At 58.3% G+C, this 8,079-nt stretch overlaps 1 long non-coding RNA gene across 1 annotated transcript; it reads right to left on the reverse strand.

Moving 5' to 3' along the window:
- Nucleotides 1–3,409: 3,409 nt before the first annotated feature.
- On the reverse strand, nucleotides 3,410–4,416 carry LINC02907 (long intergenic non-protein coding RNA 2907). The gene is made up of 2 exons (XR_008626630.1): nucleotides 4,344–4,416; nucleotides 3,410–3,793 (listed from the first exon to the last, which is right to left on the reverse strand). It is a non-coding gene; the product is annotated as a long intergenic non-protein coding RNA 2907 (long non-coding RNA).
- Between the last annotated feature and the right edge of the window lie 3,663 nt (nucleotides 4,417–8,079).

Here is an 8,079-nt window from a genome sequence, read left to right on the forward strand (position 1 = left end):
AAGGAATCAAGGAGGCCTTCAGGAGCCAGGAGGCATTGCCTGGCAGTGAGCAAGCGCCTGATGCCTTCCTGAGTCACAACTCTTCAGAGCTGGCTTGAGAAACTCGGCCTGGAAGCAGCCGTGTACTCCTGGAACCCTGCCCTGCTCTGCTGTCCTGTCCTGCGCTCTGAATACTCTCCGGATACTCTCCCAGCCATTTCTCACTGAACAGTGAGATAGGAGAACCGTGCACCTTGGTGGGCGGGTCTGGCCCACAGAGGGGTGTGTTCCTTCGCTGAGTGACAGGGTCTGCAGAGTGCCAGGGTGTGCTTGCTGGGTGCTGGGGCAGGGACACAACAGTGCGCTCACCGGGCAGACCACCAGGAGACGGACATTACCACCCCACTCCCCAAACTGCGAGTCCCGGAGCATCTGACTGATTCCAGGGTCGGGAGCCCCACCCGGGGGAAGTGACTGTGGCTGAGATCTTGGGGATGAGCTGACCCCCTGGGGGAGGAGTTCTGGGCACAGGGAACACGGAAGCCGTGTCTGACTGTGGGAGTGGGTACAGTAAACATGGAATAAAGGACCCAAGGGGCTGAGGCCAGGACCTGGGGGCGAGACTGGTGGGGTTGGCAGAGGACAGCACATCCTGAGAAGAGTGCCAGCCTTCGAGGACTTCCAGCAGGACAGTGGCACCATGAAGCATGTGTGGTGACACATTCTCTCTGTGTGGAGGGTGCATTGGAGCAGGTGGGATGGGAGGGGGCAGCTGGGCCTAGGGGTGCCGGGGGGCTGGATGGCAGCTGGAGGAGGGTGAAGTCTGGACTCGCTGGGTCTTTGGGAGGAGGAGGCAGAGCCCCGGCCCAGAGCCTGCAGGGCGGCCTGAGAGCATTCTCCTCGGGCAGGTGGGAGCTGAAGCCGGGTGTGACAGGTTGGCCTGAGGGTGAAGCCAGAGGAGGAGGTGCCAGGGAGGCCCGAGGGCCACCAGGGGCATCATCCAAGCCCAGACCTGAGTGTGCTTCTTGAAGGGAGTGGCCAGTGGTGATCCCAGGGCTGCAGAAGCGTGGGGCGAGACTGGTCCCTGGCCCAGGAGGAGCTGCTGGGGGTGGAGGCGCTCCGGGCCTGGGCGCCAGATTGGAGTGGGCCGTGGAGCTGGTGGGAGGGGAGAAACGGGGACAGCGGGTACCGCCAATTCTCCTGAGTTTTTTCATCTTTCTCTTTTATTTAACACAATCAGTGAAAGGCGTGTTCTAGAATACCAGCCTTAGTCCTCAGACATGTTAATATGAGGCCAACTTGTAATGGGGGAGCAAACACGGCCCCTGGCCTGAATGCAGGCAGCAAAGTCCATTTCCAGGCAGTGTCGACCTCAGGGAAGCTTCCAAGCCCAGTTGCTGGCTGTGTGGTTGGCGCCGAAAGCTGGGGTGCGCTGTGTTCTCAGGGGTGTCGGCACTGCTGCAGGCACACCTGGGACCTGCTCTTGAAGCCACCCCACAAGGAGCAAGGCAGCCCACGGATGCCCAAAGTGCAGCTCGGAACAGAGCCAGCAGGCTCGACTCCATGCATGCTGTTTGATCTGCAAAAAGTGGAGAAGCAGCAGGCACGGAGCGGGTAGAGAGGGAGGGAGATTTTTTTCTCTTTTATGGCAGAAACCTGAAAGTGTTTAGAAGCCAGTGGGAAGGGTCCTGTTGAGAGGGAGGTGTTGGCTGGCAGGGGAGGGGGAGCGAAGGTGTGAGTTCCTGGAGAAGACAGCGCACCAGCTTCGTGCACAGACCACGACAGGCCCTCCTGCTGCTGGGCGCCCACACTGTCGCCCACGGCCCTCCTGCAGGTGCCTTGGAGCGGGTCCCTGGCAGTGGGCAGGGCTGGCCCGCCCCTGCAGAGTGAAGGATAGCCTGGGTTTGGGAACCATGTGTGAGGGCTGGAGATGTCTCTGGGGCCTGTGATCTGCTCCGGGTTGGGTTGGGCTGGGCTGTAGTTGAGGGGCTTTGGGGGACACTGTGGTCCTCACAAGCTCAAACTAATGTCCACCATGCAGGGTGGTGGCCCTCCCTCTGGAGCTGCTCAGACATTCACATGTGTGTGCACATAGCCAGGCACATACAGGCATACGCACACATGTGCAAAAATGTACATATTCATGCATGCATATATATAGACACAGACCCGGGCACACAGGCACACACATGCACAAATGCATCACATGCAGAGAGACCCAGGGGCATGTGCACACACAAAATGCACATGTATGCATATGTATGCATGCACACACACACATACCCAGAGCTGCACATGCAGGCACACACACACATATGCCCACATGTACACTTGTTTGTGTGAAGCACAGACATCCACACGCAGGCATATGTATGCATGCACACACACCTACATGTGCAGACCCTCTAGCCTGAGAAGCCCAGGTCTTCCAGACAGATGGTTGTGTGAGTTTCTCTCTCCCAGGACCAGGCAGACGCAGCATAGAAGCCCTGATCCGTCTGTTCCTAACCCAGCAAGTGACACACAATAGCCTCTCTGTGTGGCCCTGAGTGGAGATGAGATTCAAAAAGAAAAAAGCAGCTTTCAACTTCCTCTACGTGAAAGGTCATTGCCCCCTCCCCACGTGGGGGTGTCAGGCGATGAGGGAGCCTGGGAGCCCAAGCAGGCTCTCGACAGACAACTGTCTCTCGCATGTGATGGTGCCGCCGTCTTTCTCACCAGCAGCACGACGCTGCAGGCTCTAGGGGCTGTGGGTAGAGACAGACGGCCTGTGCCCTTTACATCCTTCCAGCCAAGCCCACTGCTGTACTCCAGATGCGGGCCTTGTTTGCCCTCCCCGCGTATCTCTGAGGTCCCCACGAATTGCTGTGTGGCATGAATATGAGATCCCTGCCATGGTATCCAAAAGGCAAGCCTCTACTTACAGGAGGGATGAAGGCCCTGAGGGGTGGTGGGTGTCCCATCCCCCTGAGAGTTGGGGGTGCAGAGGGCCCCTCTGCACCTGACCTGCCACCTGGTGGTCACTGTGGTGAGAAAAGGGTCCTGGGACTCCAGGCCTGGGGTTTTGGGGTGAAGATGTCTTGTCTAGAGGCACCAGCTGCCCACAGCCCTGCAGCCACCCTGGCCGAGAGCAGATGATCCAGCGAGTCCTCAGGGGAACATTATCCTCTTTGCAAAATAACTGTGGAATTAGAGCTTGATGTGGGCTTAGCGGGTGCCCTGCAGTGTCTCAGTTCATTCCTACCCAGCAAAGTGGCTGACGTGAGAGCGGGGTCTGCACCGACAGCAGGATCTCCCTGTTCACCTGCTCCCGAGACCACCAGGGAGCCATGCTGTGGCTGTGGCTGAGGCTGAGGGTGGGGCAAGAACCAAATGCACGGAAACCTGCATCATCCGTCCAGCACTGGATCCCAGGGTCTCTCTAGACATTTTAAAAGATCTTTAAAAACAGGGAAGAAAGAAACCAACCCCCTTGGGGCGGTGGCTCCCTTAAACTTTCAGCGACTGCCATGTGAACAGAGCTTTCGGTGGCTCCAAAGAACACAGGCTTATATTCCTTTGCTTTTCTTGAGGTTCCTATGCCGGAAAGATGCAGGTGTTGCCTGCCCTCTTGCCCTGTGAAGCTGTTCCCTCAGCCGCCAGCCCAGGACTGGGCGTCGGGCTGTTCTGTCCACGCTGCAGCCCTGCTGTCCGCTAGATGGCGCTGCGTCATGCCCGTGGCGGGCCTGTCTGGAGCCCAGGAAGGCCTGGCGGAGTTCCAGGACGGTCTCTGGAGACCCAGGCGTCAGCACAGTGACGGGGACGAGTCCCCTCCCTGGAGGGTGTGAGATCCCCTCATTGCCGGGCTCTGGGCACCCAGAGCACAGTTTTTGTTCACTCACTGCTGGAGAAGCATAGCCTGCCTGGGAAATGCCCCCTCCCCTCTGTGGAGCCGGGAGGTATGCATGCAGGCATGTGTGTGTGTACATGTGTGTGCACACGCCTGTGCCTGTGTGTGCCTTATGCATTCTGTGCAAGGATGTGTGTGCATGCGCGTGCATGCATGCACACACCTGCACACACTCCTGTGGCCGCGTGCTCTTGTGCATATGTGGGGGTTCTGTGTGTGTGTCTGGGGACAGGGAGGTGTAGGAGGCAGCTCCCTCTAGCCCATTGGAGGCTAGCCCTGTGTATGCGCTGGACTCCAAGATGACAAAGACCTGCCCAGGTCTCAGCCTCAGCCTGTAACTGCTCTGAGCCTCCATTTACTCATCTGTAAAATTGAGATGCCTCAGTTACCTCCCAGGTGTGATGAGGCCCCACCGAGACCATGGGGCGAGAGGGCCCTCCCCGCAGGCATGATGCAAAGTGACATCAATACACACCTGTGTTGTGGTCACGCACCTCCAGCAGCGGCCACAGGAAGGACACTGAGGTCTGCCCTGGGCTGAGGCCCATGGCATCCTGTTCATCATGGGGGTGCCACGGAGTCCCCCATCCCACAGGGGAGGAGACACAAGCTGAGAGGCAAAGCCACAAGCCTGACTCTGAGCCCAGGCTGTCGTCCCAGGCCGTGGTGCCCACACTGCCACTCAGCCCTGGCTGGAGATGCAGTGCTGAGGTGGGCAGGTGGCTCCACCAGCCCCATGAGGCTTAGTGGGACCTGGTGGAGGGTGGCACTGGCCTTGGAGAAGACTTGAGCCCAGCCTCTCTGTGCTGGCAGCTGGGAATGCTGAGAGGCAGGAGGAAGCTGGGGGGCACTTCCTGAGCCCCCACTGCATGGGGACAAAACCCAGGGACCCCTCCCCAGGCAGAGACCCCACCGGGCTCGGTCACCAGACTTCTGGCTGTCAGCTGGCACAGAGGCCCAGCAGGGACAACCCCAGAGGAGGGGAATGTGTCATTGGGAGCCTGGGCAGCCATCAACTAGTCCTGGCCTAAACGTGGAGCGCCTGGTGCCCGGCCCTTTGGCAGGGCCTTCCTTGGGGACGGAGATGACTGCTGGTGCCTGGACCCAGGAAGCTCCCCCATCTCCCCAGGCCACCAGAGGCCCCGAGTCACTCCCGGGTGAAAACACAAATCCAGGCTGGGGCAGCTGACAGGTGGTTCCCAGGGAGGAACTGAGGGGCTGAGGGGCAGGAGAGGTGGGAGCTGGACACAGTGACTTCTGGGGCATCAGGCCTCGGCCATCTCCGAAGGAGGGCTCCCGGGAGGTGCACGTGGACAAGATTTCTGGATGAGATCAGGCTGCTTACCCGTCTGCCAAGGCCCTGCAGCTTGGGTGTCTTTGCGAACCTGTCAGTAATTGGGGTTGTGTCCAACAGCCTGTGCCAGGCTCCTTGGCAGGGCAGTCCTTGCAGCAGTCCTTGAAGGTCACCTTGAGAGCCAAGGCTGGGCAAGGCGATGGATCCATCAGGTGCAGGGGGAATGGTGTCTGGGGCCCACAAAGGTCACGATGTGGCCCCGCAGGTGCCAATGAGGGAGCCAGGGTCCAGCCACCTGTGCTTGCCAGCTGGGTGCCCTGGTACCAGGGGACGAGCTCCTTCTTGGTTTGCACAAAGGCTGGTGGGCCCTGTCCAGGGGCTGCTGCCCAACAGTGTGCTCTCGGATCCCTAGGACACAGGGGCCCCAGCCGCATGCTGTGCTCAGCCCCATCGGACACTGGGCGCCTCCTTCTATGGAAACAGAGCTCCCGAGGGGATGCTAGAAAAGTGTGGAGCTCTTTTCCTGGGCGCTGAGCCCCCTGTCCATGGTAGGAAAGAGGACAGTATTAGTGATGGGGATGCAGGGAAACCTGTGGCTTCAGAGCATCAGCTTGGAGTTCCTGACTTAGTCATGAGACAGCCTCACCTGGGGAGAACTTTCTTCCCATTTTACAGGGGAGTAAATAGAGGCTGCTGTGGCGCCCTGCCCGGGAGCCCTGGCTGCTTCGAGGCTGAGGAAAGCAGGGAGGTGAGCAGCTCGGGGCCTGCCCTGCAGGTGCACCCGGACCCTGGGTGGGCCCTGCCACCCTGCACACCTTCCCCAGAGCCCTCTGAGCCTTGGCCGGTGGGCGGATGGAGAAGGTTCTGAGGGGAGGAGTCTGGAAAGAGGGAGGGGCTTTGCGAGGGACCACAGGGGAAGTGGGGCCGAGCCTCTGCTGTCCTCAGCCTCTGCTGTCCTCAGCTGGGTCTCCCACCAGGTCCCTTCCACCCGCTGTGGCCTTGGTGTCCTTCTTGCTTGGGCCCCATGGGTCAGCTGTGGGTGCCTGGACACCCATAAGTGGCCATCCTGCCTGGGTCCCTGGACCTCTTGCCACCTCTCCCATCCCCACACACCTGCCACCATGCCAGCAGCCACTTTCTAGAGCCTTCTGTAGCAAATGAGTTCCTTCATCTCAAATTAGGTGCAGGGGGAATGGTGAGGCTTTCTATAAAAGCCTCTCTGCTGATGACGGCTTCCTGCACAAACAGACCTCCACTAGGGACTGGAGCGACAACTTCTCCCCGCTGAGCGCAGCCGGCGCGTCTCCCGTGGAGCCCACGTCTCCTGGGAACAGCCTCCTCCTCTGACAGACAGGGCCACAGAGCCAACTTGTGACAGTTTGCAGAGAGCCCGCTGCCCTCCGCCGCAGCTCAGCTGGGTGGGTGCCTGGGCCCCGGGCCACCCCTCTGGTGCTGGTCCTTGGCTCGTCTTTTTGCAAAATAGAAAGGAATTTCCAGAATCTCAGCAAAACTACACCGCAGCTTGGACTGTGGATTTGGGGTCTGTGCAAAGCCCCCTATCCCTTTCTTGGGGCAGTCAGGCTGGAAGAAGACCTTGCCCGCCCAGGGCACCCCTGAGGTGCAGGGCACCGTGCCTGTGATGCCCTCATGGGTGCACTGAGCTCCCCACAGCCCTGCAAGAGCTTTCTGCGGATGGCTCCCGAGTCACAGATGGAGAAACTGAGGGGCTGTTTACTGGGCCTGCCCATCTGGTCAGCAGCAGAGCGGACACCCCGTCCGTGCAGCACCTGTGCAGCTGTTGCTGGCCACTTTGTCTGTTTGTTAGGTTCTGATGGGACCTGGGGGACACCCCATTCTGGGAGCCTGCTGAGCCACAGCACACACGGTGAGAAGCCATTCAATAGCATTTCTTGAAAAATCATGCTTCAATCGAATCTCTTCAGTAAGTTACATGGGTTTTTCACTAGTTAACCAAAATAAATTGCATCAGAGGCTAGTGTTTATGAATTTTTAAAACAACGCGCCTGTATTTATCTGCCATTTGTTTCATTTAATTTTTTTGTCTGTGTGCCTTCCTGTTTGGGGGCAGTGCAGCTGTGGGCCGGGCCGGGCCTGGAACACTCAGTGTAGGCTGCCTAAATATTTTATTTGCCAGTTGCAAACAGGAAACGTAATTAGAGGCCTGATTGCCAGCCACGCCAGGGAAAGGGGGTCTCGAGGGGGGCCAAGCTCCCTTTAATCTTTGGAATTTATAGCGTTTGGATTACGGAGCCACAGGGAACAGGCTTTTTGTTTTTTATTTTCTTAACTAGAATGAAGGCAAAGGTTTCTGCAGATAGGAAATTCCCCAACTCACACGACATCCATTGAAATTTTAATAGAATGCTAAAATTCAGCCCCTGAAAGCATCCAGCAGCAACTCCGGTTTGCTTTGAGTCACTGGGTTGGAAAACACAAGAGAAGGTCGAGGAGCAAACAGGGACGTGGTGGTGGGAAGTAGGGGGAGAAGGAGGAGAACTCGTTCTGAAAATAATGAAGAAAAACAGAGTTCACAGCTCTTGCAGAGCTCCGTAATTAAAATCCCGGGCGGAAGCGGTTATTTCTCTTTAAGCAGCACCAGAATTAATTTGCCCTTCTAAGCCCTTTATTTTCTGGGCAAAAGAGCTACTTGTCTCTTGCAGTAGCGTACTTGGTAGCCAGCCCTCACCCGGGAAGACCCCAGAAGCCGGGAGTGAGGTGGTCCAGCCTTCTTCCTGTTGGGAGGGGGGCAGTTCAAGGGCAGAAGTTGGTGCACCTGGGGAGCTCCTGGTGAGGTATCCCCTTTCCTGTGTCTCATGCAGCCTTACACATGTGGGTGAACACATAGGGACCCGGGGACGGAGTTGAAGATTGGGACCACCCGGGCCTGCTGGGACAC

Source organism: Pan paniscus, chromosome 11, assembly GCF_029289425.2.
Source record: "Pan paniscus chromosome 11, NHGRI_mPanPan1-v2.0_pri, whole genome shotgun sequence".
Taxonomy (NCBI): domain Eukaryota; kingdom Metazoa; phylum Chordata; class Mammalia; order Primates; family Hominidae; genus Pan; species Pan paniscus.